Source organism: Macaca nemestrina, chromosome 14 (assembly GCF_043159975.1).
Source record: "Macaca nemestrina isolate mMacNem1 chromosome 14, mMacNem.hap1, whole genome shotgun sequence".
Taxonomy (NCBI): domain Eukaryota; kingdom Metazoa; phylum Chordata; class Mammalia; order Primates; family Cercopithecidae; genus Macaca; species Macaca nemestrina.
The window spans coordinates 46225845-46240413 of NC_092138.1; the positions used below are offsets into that span (position 1 = coordinate 46225845).

General features: G+C 42.4%; 1 long non-coding RNA gene across 8 annotated transcripts in view; it reads left to right on the forward strand.

The window, feature by feature from the left end:
- The first annotated feature begins 445 nt into the window (after positions 1 to 445).
- Positions 446 to 14569, forward strand: part of LOC105489080 (uncharacterized) — a 50116-nt gene continuing 35992 nt past the window's right edge. For 7 of the 8 annotated variants that reach the window (XR_011612610.1, XR_011612609.1, XR_011612606.1 and 4 more), the window contains exons 1-2: positions 446 to 703; positions 5590 to 5708. This is a non-coding gene — a long non-coding RNA (uncharacterized lncRNA). The remainder of the gene's footprint in view (positions 704 to 5589; positions 5709 to 14569) is intronic. The other variant, XR_011612611.1, reaches the window with a different exon arrangement.

The window sequence follows — 14569 nt, forward strand, 5'->3', positions numbered from 1 at the left end:
TTCTTCAACCTGAAGTTCAAGGGTCTTTTTGGCTTTTGTTAAGACAACAGAAAGACGCCAGGAAGGGAGGAGAGGGAAGTAAGCATTTATCAAGCACCGTTTGTTTTCCAGTTGCTAGAGTTAAGTTCTTTGTACGTCTTCCTTTCACTTAATCCTCACTCTAACTCAGCAAGTATCTAACGCCCATCTCTCCAGGCATAGCCCAGTTGCTCAAGGAGACAGACAGGTTGGTCAACTGGTAGACTGTCTGCCCCAAACCACGCTCTTCACCTTCCTACAACACACCAGGAACCCCTGGCAGCTCCTCTCCTGCCATGTCTAGGGTGGACCAGGTAAGGGCCCCCACAGCTAGGGTGTGGGAGCCAAGGCAGGCTCACTTCCTACACAGTCACAGCAGCAATTGTGATGACACCAACACACATGCAGGCTTAGCTCAGGCCAGACCCTCACTGCTGAGGAGGAGTTGCCATTATCATCCCTGATATGGAGGCGGGGAAACGCCGAGAACAGTGTGTGCTTAGGAAGCCACAGAGCTGGAAGTAGAGCCCCAGCAGCCTGATCCAGAGCCCTTGCTCTTCACCACCACCCTACCCTGCTCCAGGGAGTACAGTGGGGGTCCTGGAGCCTCTTTCCATCTGTTGGGTCTTGGTGACAGGTACAAATTAATCTTGAATGAAAGCCGTGGACTCCTCACCTATCTCTTGTAAGATTCCTAAATTTTAGGTGCTCTTACTTGGTTTGATATAGCTAAAACTCTGATACCTTTCATTGTCCTTCATGATTTTACCAACCTCCTTGGTTTCAGCAATTGGAGTTTAAGAGTTACTATAGAAAACATTCTGTATTTTAATGCAAAATATGGTTGCTGACCATTTATATACCATGTATGGACTTCAAAGGAACAGAGTAGGAGTGAGCAAATGACTGAATTATCCAAGTATGTCTTCCACAATCCCTTTTTGGTGTGGGGTCATTTACTTGGTACATGTAGACATCTGTATGAGCACCCAGGGGAGCCGGAACACTCAGCCTAGCATAAGCCTTTGTGTCCAGGGTCAGGTCCTAAGAGTGACAGCCATCTCTAAGTCATATTCTTCCAAGGAAGAGTCAGTGGCACCACAAAGGGGCTGGGTAGGCATTTGGAAGCTCACCCAGAGGCAGGGGCCTCATTGGTCCACTCCTGTCCTTCTGAAGGCCCACAGTTGAACCTCGGGCCGCCCCCTCTGGGATGGCTTGGTGTTAATTATGATGCAATCCCCTGGCCATGCAGCCTCAGCAACAATTTCGGGAGTCAGGGTCCATGTGCAAGGCCATTAACACTAAACATGTTTTAATCCATAATTGTGTGAGATTTATTTAATTTAGGGGCTTTATTTATAGTTCGATCGGAATTGTAATGTATTTTCAGCCCTCCGCACTGTGATCTGTCAATTTTTACGGCGTCTTTTAATTGTGTTCTTCCAGGCCAGGTGCAAGCAGTTTTCCAAAGCAGGCTGATCAGAGAAGGCCTCCAATTATGTGTGTAGGAGGGGAAGTAGCCTCGCACAGACGTGACCCTGTGCCACCACAAAAGCAGGGACACTGACGCTGGGTCCTGGGTCTTCTGAGAGCCACCACTCGCTGACTGCAGGCACGGTGACCCTCCACCCCCAGCCTAGCCTCCCATTCCCTGCTCTGGCAGAGCTTGTGTGCTAGAATGAGCTTCCAAAAATCCCTCCACTCAGTTTGTTCCTTTGTTCATTCCTTTGTCCATTTAACAAACATTTACTGAGCACCTACACTGTGGTAGACTCTGTGTTCAGAATAATAAAAAGATGAATAAGATGATGGTTCAGGCTTCAAGCAGCTTATGGTGCCATAGGGGAAGACAAATAAGAAATGATAGAATTTGCTAGAATTTGCTGAGCATCTACCTAGATGCAGGAAAGCAAGTTTGTTAATACGGCAATTTGATCCAAACACCAACAGGTCTCTTGCCCTCCAAACTGAACAGCTCCTGATGGTGAGGAATGCTTCACTTAGTTGAACATGAGTGTGTCTTAGTCTTGTTTGAGTCTTGGTAATTTTCAAACACCATGGGAGTACTTTTACCACCCTTTATGCATCTTTAAGCATTTTATCTGTTTTTCTAACTTATTTTCTCCAAATCATATATCGCCACGAGCTATCAGTATTGGAGTACAGCACCAGAAATCGAAGTAAAAGAAGATGAAGGAATTGAAATGAGATTCCCCCAGGTGGGAACACACGCTGTAGAAAGGCTAATTCCAACAAAGCTGGAGAATAATGTACCCCCAAGTCTGCGCTAACACCGAGGCACTCAGCAAAGTCACGGGCCTTGTCCGTGCGATTCATCGAGGTATCTTGGAACCTAGAACAATGCCTGGCATGCACAAGTGATCAACAAACGTTGAATGAATAAATATTGGATGGGGATTAAAAAAAAATAATAATAACTAGAGACAATGCTTTACTGGTTTAAAAACCGAACAGATTTTGTCAGGAAACAAGGAAAGAAATCCATATTAACTGAGTGCTTACTGTGGTCCAGGCATAGGGCTAAGTGATTTAGTTCTAAGTCATGAAATCCTCACAACAGGGAGGTGAAGTATTGTCATTCTCACCTAACAGAGGACACTGAGGCTCAGGGAGCTTATGTAGCTTGCTTGCTTAGGGTTACCAAATGTAAGAGCTATAAGAAGAAAGGTAAAGAACACCCCTGGCTAAGAGCGTCCACTTTCCTGCGGGCTTGCGTATGGCATAATGCCTCCTTATTCAGGAAAAGCTAATCGTGGCCAAACGTTACTCCAGAAGGAATTTTAAAAATTGTTAATGTGTAACTATTCAAAATGCTTTCCTTTTATAGGTTTATAGAAGAATAGCTTCAGGGCTGAAGCAGTGATATCCAGTAACATTGAATATGAAGGAGCTCTGTGTTTCCAAATGAAACCCTGCTCCTCCTGTTCCTCCTCCTCCTTCTCCTGTTCCTCCTTCTCACCAGTTACTTAGGAAGGGCTCATGCAATGGAATCGGAGGCCCACTGGTCATTTGCAAATCTTCATGGCAGTGGGCTCAAGTCAGTGGTGAGAGAGCCATGGGCTCTGATTTGAAGATGACCAAAGCTCAAGAAGCCTACATTCCTCAACCTGAGTCCTAACTGAAGCTAAAGCCAGGGGAACCCCGCCCACAGCCACAAGACCATCCACCACCCAGAGTTCCTGTAGCTGAATAAAATATCAATCCTTTAGGAAATAAGGAGAAATACAGCACCTGCTTGGAAGAAACTGGAGAAGACAAGAACATTCAGTGCCATTCACCAAGCATTTATTGAGGACCCCTGAGCTCCTAGCCCTAAGTAGGATGGAAGATTAGAAAAGATAGCAACTAAGACAAGGTTGTTCTCAAGAATATTACCAAAAATGTTGCTAATACTGCTAGCCCTTTAAAGCCAACTGGGAAAAGCACAATCAGGCAGCCAGCCTGGAAAACTGGAGAAAGACCCATTTAGACATTAGAGAGATCACAGTTCAAATCCCCACACCTCCCATTAATACCTAACTGACTTGGAGGGAATTACCTAACTTCTCCGAGCCCAAGTCTTCTCCTCAGTGTAACTGAGTTGAAGGGTTCCGAGGTTAAGGGGTGCCTTTGAAAGAAGAGGATTTGGGTGAGAGGAGGCAATGCTGAGGGAGCCTTGCTGGCAAAAGCAGCAATGTGGCAGAGGGCCTGATTCCAAGGACACAAGTCACTATTTCCTGGAAGGTCACATGTGGAGGCAGGCGAAGCCTAGTCTCCAGAGATTCTCTCATCTCTAGACTCTAGAGATGCTAGAGAACCTCCCAGTTACCTAGAGAGTCAGGGAGCCTTTATTTTCTTAGATCCATAGGGATTGGTGAGAAGACTCGTGGAACAAATGAAGGGCTAGCAGCAGATAAGGCTTTACAGGTAGGTTGGAGTAAATTGACAAGTCAAGTGCTGTCCCAAGGCAGTAAACTTTATCTTTGAGGAGACGAAGGTCTGAAGACAGGAAGCTGGGGCCTTAGGAGGTTCACACTGGTGGCTGGGGGTCTGGGAGAGCAGTTAAGAGGCTGTAGTAATGGGTCCAGGGAAGGAGGAGAGGTTTGTCAAATGAAGGGATACAGGTGAGCATTGTTATTAATGGGATCTGGTGGGCAGAGAAGATGGCTTTAGCACTGGAGAGTTCACTGAACTCAGAAATCCAGGAGGCAGACAAGCAGGACTGGCAGGAAGATGACTGGCCTAGATTTACAGCTGCCAAAATGAAAATGCTAGAAGGATGCTTGTGTGCAGGGGATATCCTGCCGGCAGAGGGAGCGAGGTGCAGGGCACAAGGAGAGGCTGATGGCCAGATGTAGATGTGGGAACCAGTTTCATAAAAGTAAGGGCTGAAAATGTGGCGTTGGATACAAATCCCCAAGGGACAAAGGGCAGGGAGCAGAGGGCCAAGGCAATACCCCAGAAGACCACTGAGAAATAAGGACTTCGGATGGAGACCAAGAAAGAGAAATCTCAAAGGAGTGGAGAGAGGAGAGTTTCAAGAATGGTGCTGTCCACGGCCAGAAACTGCAGCTGTCACGGGGTATGGAGAAGAGAGCATGTGAGTAGGTGACAGCGAGGACACAGGTGACTTCTGTGAGAGAGACACAGTAATAGGTGAAGAACTGAGGCTGTGAGGGTTGAAGGTAAATGCTTGAAACTGCTGAGGAAGAAGCAGGAGACGAGAGGGAGGCACTGGGCCTTCTAGAAGATCTGCAAGAGAGAAGAGGAAGGCCAGGCAGTGGTCGCTTACAGAGGAAGTTTTTTTGAAGATTTGGTGTTTTCTACAGACACACAGGGCAGGGAGCAGGGGAACGAGAGAGATGGAAGATGTGAGAGAGAAAGGATTAATAGAAGACAAGAGGACAGGCCCAGCAGCCCTGAACAGGACCTGCAAACGCAGAACTCCATGCACGTCTGACTTCTGGCACTGGAGAACATCGCCAGCAAGCAACGCTGACACAGCCCGTGCCTGCTGTCCTCATGCCCAACACAAGGACTAAGTATTGGCTTCCTTGTCAGTGAGATTTCCTACGGAGAATTTCACACCAACACGGCCAGTTGTGGATTCCATCAAAGGCTGTTTCAAAACTCTGCTGTCTCAAAAGAAAGAGTGAAAATAGGTGACTAGGTCCCCACCACACACCTGAAAGTGGGTTTAGTCGTGACAGATGTTGTGCCTGAGGCAACGCCGTAAGTGTCAGATTTCCTGGGAGGTTAAGGTCACATGTTGCGTGCATGCATAGGAACCTTGCTTCTCCGTAGCCTGGGCTTTTCTGATGCGAGAAAGGACAGGGCTGCCGAGCTCCTTTTAAATAGTGGGTTCTTTTATTGAGATTTACATTGCCAGCATTGTCATGTGTGTGTGCACGTGTGTACACATGTTGTGTGCGTGCGCATGCATGTGTGTATTCTAATGGTCTCCAGAATCTGACCTTGCACTGTTCTTTTTACATTTTTATTTTAAACTTTATGTATCATGATTATACAAGTACCACATAAATACATTCTTTTTAATTTTTATTTATTTAGAGACAGGGTCTCACTCTGTCACCCAGGCTGGAGCTCTGTGACGTGATCACACTGCAGTCTCAGACTCCCAGGCTCAAGCAATCCTCCTGCCTCAGCCTCCCAAGTAGCTGGGACTACAGGTATGTGCCACCACACCCAACTAAACATGAATACATTCTCATGGTTAAAATTTTTCAAACAAAATAGGTTTTGTCTCCAGTTCCCTATCTAATCCCATCCCTACTCAAGGAAAATGTACATACACATTCAAATATGTAATGATATTTTGTGGGAAGTTTTCCATAAAAAAATGAGATATTGATCTTTGTCTTGCTTTTTAAACTTAGCTACAGGTCTTAGAGCCTTCCATATCAGTATATTCAAATCTACCAACATTATTTTGAAATGATGCATAACTTGTTCTATAGTATGGATGAAGCATGGTTCATTTAATCACCACCCCTCCCCATGATGAAAATACAGGTTGCTCCAATTTACAACAAAATCAACCCCTTTAAAAATGGGACAAAGGACATGAACAGACATATCTCAAAATAAGACATATATGCAGCCAACAAAGATATGAAAAAATGCTTATCATCACTGATCATTAGAAAAATGCAAATCAAAACCACAATGAGAAGCCATCTCTTGCCAGTCAGAACAGCTATACGAGTCAAAAAACAGATGCTGGAAAGATTACGGAGAAAAAGGAACACTTTTACACGGTTGGTGGGAGTGTAACTTATTTCAACCATTGTGGACGACAGTATGGCGATTCCTCAAAGATCTAGAGGCAGAAATACCATTTGACCCAGAAATCCCATTAGTGGGTATATACTCAAAGGAATATAAATCATTCTATTATAAAGATACATACACACATATGTTCACTGCAGCACTATTCACAATAACATAGGAACATATCATGTTCTTGAGGATGGGACCACTTCTCACAACTGCAACCAAAATGGCAGCTGGAATTGGTAGCTGAGTCATTGTGCCCATTGAGATTGCAGTGAAAATGGTGTGACCCCTATCATGTGTCAGAGGTTGCACAAACTACCTCCCAGTCACTCTGGGGTATCTTTGGGAAGTTTTTATTTACCCAGGGACCTCTAACTCAAGCCCCTGCTTCCACTGTGTTGATGCTTCTTAGGGATCATTTCACCACCTCAACTGCGCAGTCCCTTTCCTTGTAGCACTGTCCACACAGGGACTCTTGGTAAGGCAGATTTAAAGTAAATTCTTTTTAACAATATCTTAAGGTTTAGTGCTGTTGGTAGTGTGCCTCCTTGCCTATCATTGTTGCTGAGAATTTCTCATCACCTTGTGTCTCCCAGTCAGTTGCTCAATACTCTCCCCTTCCCACCTTTCCCTCTGTATCTTTCCATGCAAAGCGGCTTCTCCATCCCCTCTTTTTCATGTGTTCTGTATAGATGATGCCCTTTACTCTTCTTCCCACACACACACACACAAAGGCTTGGGAAATTATTTACTAAACAAAGACTTTCCTATCCTTAAGAGGAGCTTCGATGCTGGTGATTAAGGTAACGTTTTTTTCACCTCTTCAACAGATAACTACATTATTCTGTGATGCCAGCGTGGTACACACATCCCAGGTCACATTGTAGGTACTCAAAAGATATGTATAGATTGACCAGGCAGTGGACAAATGACATCACCCATTGAAAAGAGTCAATTGATGGACTGATTTAAGAGTGGCAGAAAGGAAATGTGTGGAATTTCATAGGTATACCCCATCGTAATAAGAAAAAAATGGATTTTTAAAGACCATTTTAGATTACGTTTTAAAATAGGAATTGCTTCTCTTGGACTAAAGTAACAAGAAGCTGGATCTCCAAATTATCTCCATGCCTTGGGTTAGCCAACACCTGGTACCACTGCCAAGTTCTGTCCTGCCTTTTCTGAAAAGCCTCTAAGGTAAATTCTCTTTGGAATTCATTGGTTGACCTGCTTCTTAATGTAAGGATTCTTTTTAGTCTGTGAACCAAGTCTTAAAAACTGAACATCATGAGCAGATGTGAAATTGTGGAACCTTAAAACTTTCAAGAAAGCCAGGAAATTGTGCTGAACTTAATTTCCTTAGGAGAAGAGAAATAATTTTATAGAAAACAGCCACAACTATGTTTTTATTGTTTAAGAAATAGTATATTCCTTATATTCATTACATTTAAAATAAAATATGTAACTAATTTTTTAGAAATAAAACCACCTAAAAACTTACTTGCTATTTGCGCACACGCTCACACACACACACATTTTACCGTTTTATTGTCTCAACTTGCCTTGAGTGTTTTTCACAAACCATTCTTTCCCAGTGGAAGCCTTCCCTGATCAACTTTAACATTCAGTGATTTTTTAAAGATCAATATAAATAATCTCTCTAACATACACACAACAGAGATTGTAAAGAATTTGCTGATTTTGCCTCAAGGGTTCTTCTACCCATGCAAACTTTGTACCCTTGCAGTGCTGTGAGGACCGTAGGGCAGCCCCTGGGAGAGCCACAGGGAAACTGAGACATTAAGGAAGGTGACTCCTTTAACATTCTATATTTAGATGAATTTTCTATATGAAAATTAATTTTTTAATTGCTTTTTTTTTTTTTTTTACTTTTTGGCCAAGAATCTGAACTCTCTCTCTGTGTTTGGGAATGCTCCATCATATGTGTTTTGGTGAGAGCATGTATCAGTCAGATTACATTATACCCTGGTAACAAATAATCCCTGCAAATCTTAGTGGCTTGCAAAGGTTTCATTCTTGCTAATGTTGCATGCCCCTCATGGGCTCATTGTGGCTCTGTTCCATGTCATCTTCCACTTTGGGGATTCAGGTTGATGCAATAGTCCTATCTAGAACATTGCTGTTCTTGAGGCAGAAGTAGATGGCAGAGCACACATTGGCTCTTAGTGCTTCCACTAGCATACCATCTGCAGATTTTCCGCTAATATGCTACTGGCCAAAACAAGCAACACCATCAAGCCTGATGTCAAAAGGGCAGGGAAGCATAATCCTCTCCCCTGGGAGGGAAAATGAATATCTGGGGGCAAAATTACGGTTCTTGGAGGCAGAACCCTCCTTTCCACTGTGGGCCCAAAAAGACTAGACTAGCAGGGATAGCCTAGGATTGACCAATCAGATCCACCCTCTTGGACTCTGAATGGGGAGTTGGCATTACAAAAAAAGTAGAATCAGTGGACAAGTCATTCTGGGTCTACATGGCAGCAGTGCTGGCTGTAGTATACAACACACAGTGCCAATGACAGCAGCCAGGTCCTCACTGGGTTAGTTCTGTGATGTCATTTTGGCTGTCATTTGCCTGTTTTTCAGTCTGTCTTGTTCCTGTTTGCTTCCCTTGCTTAGTAATTCAGCCTTCTTAGCATTTCTGTAAACCACCAGTACTATCTATCTTTTCTGTATAAGCAAGTCAGGGTTGTTCTCTGTTGCTTTCAACTAAGAACCTGATTCATACAGCAAGGCTTCCAGCCAACCCAAACCTTTCCTCAACTCAGTTTCTGATCACCAGATGATTATTGACCTGGGCTTATCACTACACAAATTAAGAACATATCTGCCCAATTTACACTAAAAGCTATTGGATACGAAAACTGGGAGGTTCCCAATCCAGCGTGGGGTCCGTGCCCTCATAGATTGAGAGGTACTGGGTATTTTTTGAAAGACAATAAATATGAGAAGGGCCTTGTGAGTAGGTGAAGGCCTTAGTAATCTTGAATCAGGAAGTTTAAGATTACAGCAAGGTTTCATTAGGGTAACTATATGTTCTGATTTGCTCAGGACAGTTCCTGATTACTACTATTTTGGAACTGTTAATGCTAGTCAATTAATTTTAGTGCCCCCTTTCACCTTAGACAATAAATTATACATATAATATATAAATAATAATATATAATAAATTATATATATACAAACATATATATACACACACACACACATATATATATATATATATAACCCTGACCGGTCTACTTCAATCTGTCACTTGCCATGTTGCACATATTTATTTCTCGACTACACTGGAAACTTCTGAATTTCATCCTGAGCCACACCTGTAGGAAATCAGCAGGTGTCCTTGTTAATTATTAAGGGTGTAAGATTCGTAAATGGGGGAAGTATGAAAGGTGAAAAGATCAGGATTTCTTTCAGATAAACAGATCCCAGTTCAACTTCCAGTTCTAATGGTCTCTGTTATTTCTTGGGGCCTCAGTCTTCTGAACTTTAAAGCAGAGAACAATTATGCTTATTTATAGGTGTTGTGAGGCTTAAATGAGGAAATGTGGGTAAAGTGCTTAACATAGAACCATGTGCATGATACAGACTCACAAATAATGCCCCTCCCTCCACAATTTCATCACTGTGAATATTCTGTAGTTCCTATGTCCACCAGGTAGCTGGCCATCTCTGGGCACTTCTGTGTCCTTTGGATATTTGTAGGAGAAACACGATTCTCCCTAACTGTAGGACTGGATTGAGAGTTACAATTTAGGTGAGTCACATAGTAGCATTCCTCAGATTTCTCTATCATGATTAAGTCTTTTCTCTTATTACACACACACACACAGACACTTTTCTACTATGGCCCTTCTTCCCAGTCCAACACAAGATTCATTCTTTCAGACACGTAACTTCATAATAAGGTTCCCACACATTCTCATCAGAGCAGCTGGAAGGGCCAGCACCATTATCTACCTCTCTTGGTACACATAGCCTGTGTCTCGGTTTCAGTCCATTTTGTGATCCTATAAAAGAATACCACAGACTTGACAATTTATAAAGAACAAAAAAATATTTCTTACCTTCTGGAGACTGAGATGTCCACGATTGAGGCCCCAGCGGCTTCGGTGTAAGGTGAGAGCCGCTGTTTCCAGGATGGTGCATTCATACTGCATTGCCTGGAGGGAAGGAACGGCGTCCACCCCCACAACTAAAGGTGGAAGGGCAAGAGAGCCAAATGCTCCACGAAGCCTCTTTTATAAGGGCTTTAATCACATTCATTTGTGAAGCCTCATTTATAAGGACTTTTTATGACCTAATTACCTCTGATAGGCCCCACCTGTTAACACTATTACATTGGCCATTAAGTTTCAACACCTGAATTTTAGAGGGCACGTATTCAAAACCATAGCAGTCTCTCTCTCTTACTCTGTCTGTCTCTCTTGCTCTCACTGTCTCTCTTTTTCTCTTTGAACCTGCTCTATTTTCCTCTCACGTACAACTGGCCAATCCACTTTATATCTCACAATCCAAATCCTGGACAGAGCCAGGTGAAACAGCTAATTGTTATCTTTGTACTAGGCCTCCCCAAAGGCCTCACCTGCCAGCCTATGAATGCGCTGCCCTTGAGTCAGGTGCCCATGCTTGGTCAGCCTCTGACCACTGTTTTGCAAAAATCAATCTAACATAGCTTCCCTGTGTGGGGGCTGAGGGTGAAGCAGTTTTAACTAGCAAGGGAAGCTAGGCTCGGCAGACACTGTGATGCATAGCTCATATGTTTGCACTAAAATATTGAAAAATGCCCTAATTACTAAATTCAATGAATGCTTGGCAATTTTTGCCTCACCTGACCTCTCTGGAGCGTTTTATATGGTCGGCCGCCCACTCTTTGATACTTCTAACTTCTTTACTCTCACTTAACTTCTTTCCTTTCCTTTCACTAGTCTAGTTCTCCCTTTACCACTCTTGTCAATCTTTGTTGCTGGTTTCTCTTCCCCACTCACCTTTTACTTTGAAGAAGCAGCTAGCCCATGACATTACCAACACAGACATAACATCTAAGATGTTCTTCATACCGAAGCTCTTGTTCCCCAGTGGTTCTTCAACCTGTATGTGTGTGAAAGCAACCTGGAGGGTGTAGACAGAGACTCAGAGGTTCCATCTATTAACCGCAATTACAGGGCACTGAAGAGCTCTAGTGCCATGGTCAGGAGTCAGGAGCTACTCACTATTCTAGAGGGAAAGACCTTTGGTTGTTAATATCACAGAAATTCCTCCTGTATCCCTGTCCATCACAAATTTTTGAAGTGTTCTCCATATCTACCAACATATGACAACATATGACATATCTACCAACACGAAAGCTGTTCACTTCAGACCAATCTTTTTTGTAGTCACTGGCTGTACTTCCTGTCGTAATGTCTTGTGCCACTCATCCGACTTTCAGGCTCTCTTGCTGGAAACAAGCCAAATAATATTTAAACCTTAAGCAGAATTTAAGTCCATGGGTTTTTCTATCAGCTTGTATTTTAAATCTCATCATTTTTATATGAACTTCCCTCTTTTAAGGATATTCCTATAGAAACCAAAAAGTAAGAAATGCATCATTTAGAGCTGTGGGGTGAGAGGATGCAGGAGGCAGATTTCATTCCCTTCGAAATCAGACTGCCGGGGGACCTAACTATACTTCCTGTTCTTTTTTTTTTGAATTAATATACAGTAGAATTGACTTTTTCTCTGTGTATAGTTCTATGAAATTTACTACATAAATAGATTTGAGTTACCACTACCACAAACAAGATACAGTAATGTTTTATTGCCTCAAAAACTCCCTCCTGCTATCTCTCTACAATCATACCCTACCTCCACCCCAAGACCGGGCCACCACTTACGTGTCCTCTACCACTATGGTTGTGCCTTCTGGAGAACATCATAGAAATGGAAGCATACAGAGTATAGCCTTCTGTCATAGTTGTCTTATGTATTATGTCCACACACATTGAACATGCCATCAGACGATGTTGTATTTTTTGCTTTCAAACCATCAAAAAATAACAGAATAAAAATATTATATTTGCCCACGTATTTATCATTTCCATTGCTCTCTTTTTTTTCTTAAGGCTCCAACTTTTCTTCTGGTATCATTTCTCTTTTTTCTGAAGAATTTTCTGTAGCAGCTCTTTTGGAAGATGTATGCTGGAAAACAATGAGAATTCCTTCACCTGAGAATGTCTTTGATTCAGGTTAATTCTTAAAGAATATTTTTCCTGAATTTAGAATTTGAGTTGACAGTTATTTTATTTTAGTACTTTGAAAATATTGTTCCACTTTCTTCTGGTTTTCTTGGTTTCTGATGCAAAAACACCATCATTCCAATGTCCCCCGGTAAGTAAGGCATCATTTCTCTTGGGTTCTTTACTTTTTGAGATTTGGTTCCTTATGTGTAGAATTCAGCAGTTTCTCGTGCTGCATGTGAGTGTGCATTTCCTTAGCTTTATCCGGTTCAGGTTCACTGAGTCTCTTGAATCCATAGGTTTGTGTCTCTTGCTAAATAAGTTTTTAGCCATTATTTTTTAAAATATTTTTCTTCACTGAACTGTTTCTCCTCTACGTCTGAAACTTTAATAACAGACATGTTAGGTGTTTTGTTGTTGTTTTGTGGCTCCCTGAGGCTCTGTTCGATGGTGTTCTCTCTATTGTTCAGACTGGATAACTGCTATTTTCCTGTCTTCAAGTTCAGTGGATTTCCTTTGTCATCTCAATTCTGCTATTGGAGTATCCAGTGACTTTTTAATTTTAATGACCTTGTTTTTCAGGCCGAAAATTTCCATTTGGTTCTTTATATCTTCTATTTCCTTGTTAAGGCTTTCTAGCATCTCATTTGTTTCAAAAGTACCTGCCCTTATTGTTGGAGGATTTAAATCATCCTTGCTCTTAAGTGTTTTTCTGATAATTCCAACACCTTCATCATCTCTGTACTGGCATCTGTTATTGTCTTGCCTCATGTAAAAGGAGATTTTCCTGGTTCTTCATAGACTGAAAAAATTTGGATTGTATCCTGGACATTCTGAATATTGTGTTGTATTAGTTATCTCTTGCTGCATTACAAATTACTCCAAAACTCAGTTGCTTGAAACAGCATTTATTGTCCCATTGTTTCTTTAGTTTGGACCTAGTTGAGTCCTCTGCCGTGGGGTCTCTCAAAGGGACAAGCAATATGTTGTCTGAGGATCTGTGATCTTATCTGAAGGCCCAATGCAGCTACACTGGTGGTCATTGGCAGCATTTAGTTCCTTGCTGGCTGTTGAACTGAGGACCTCAGTTCCTCTCTGGCTGTTGACTAGAGGCCACCATCCGTTCTTTTTGACATGAGCGTCTCTCACATGGCAGCTTGCTTCATCAAAGTGTGTCAGCCAAGAGGGCAATAAGTTAGAGTACTGAAGATAGAGTACAGAGTACAGAGGCAGAATACACAGTATGGAGACATTGCACATTAGCAAGACAGAAGCTAGAGTGTTTTATAACCCAATCAGGGAAGGGATAGCTCAAGATTTTTACCATAGTCTCCCACAGTTAAGGGGAGGATGTATGAAAACCAGTATCTGGGAATCATCAGGGGATATCTTAGAAGTCTGCTTGCTGGTGGAAGCAACCCAAGCGTCCATCGATGGATGGATGAATAAACAAAATGTGGCGCACACACACAATGGAATCATATTCAACCTTAAAAAGGAAGGAAATTCTGACATATGCTATACAACATGGATGAACCTTGACGACATGATGCGGAGTGAAATAAGCCAGACACAGAAGGACAAACAGTGGATGATTCCACTTATATGAGGTAACTAGAGTCATCAAATTCATAGAGACGGAAAGAATGGCAAGGGAAATGAGGAATGGGGAGTTCGAGTTGAATGGGTACGGAGTTTCAGTTGGGGAACACACAAAAGTTCTTGAGATGGATGGTGGCGATGGTTGCACACCAGTGTGGATGTACTTTATGCCACAGAACCGTACACTTAAACATTATTCAAATGGTAAATTTTATGCTTTGTGTATTTAACACCACAATTTTAAAAAAAGAAGTCTGCCTACCACACATGTTATGAGATTCTGGGTCTTGTTAAAATCTTACAGAGAATGTTGATATTATTTTTAGGAGGCATTTGACCTAATTGGGTTTAGGCTGCAAGTTCCAACCAGCCTTCTGAGGGTGATAGTTCCAGCATCAGTTCAGTGTCCA